Genomic DNA, 438 nt, shown 5'->3' on the forward strand with positions numbered 1-438 from the left:
CTCCCCGCCGCTCAGGGCCCCCTGATCCCCACCCCCTTCTTCCGCCAGCGGCCGGCACAGCCCTCAGTCCCTCCCCTCCCCCGTGGGGCGCTGACTCGCCTGGCTGCCACGTCTCACTGATGACATCACCAGGGCCGCTCGGCCTTAGCCAATCCGCTAGGGGGAGTCCTAGCGAAGTCCTAGCCAGCGAGTCCGAGGGGAGGGGAGCAGGGAGGGGCGGAGCGGGGGGTGTTGGGAGAGGGGGGGAATAGGGCGGGCGACAACCTCTCAAGTACGCGTGCGCCAGAAACGCGGGGCTTGGCGGGAAGCTGAGTCCGGGTCGCGGCGCCGTACCGTCGTTCCCCAGCGCCCGCAGCGACGCTCGCAACTCTCTTTCCCGGCATGCCATGCGGTGCGGCCGCCCTTTGGGCTGTGTAAAGGCCCCTTGGTCTAAGGCTT

The sequence above is a fragment of the Globicephala melas genome, chromosome 12 (assembly GCF_963455315.2).
Source record: "Globicephala melas chromosome 12, mGloMel1.2, whole genome shotgun sequence".
Classification (NCBI taxonomy): Eukaryota; Metazoa; Chordata; class Mammalia; order Artiodactyla; family Delphinidae; genus Globicephala; species Globicephala melas.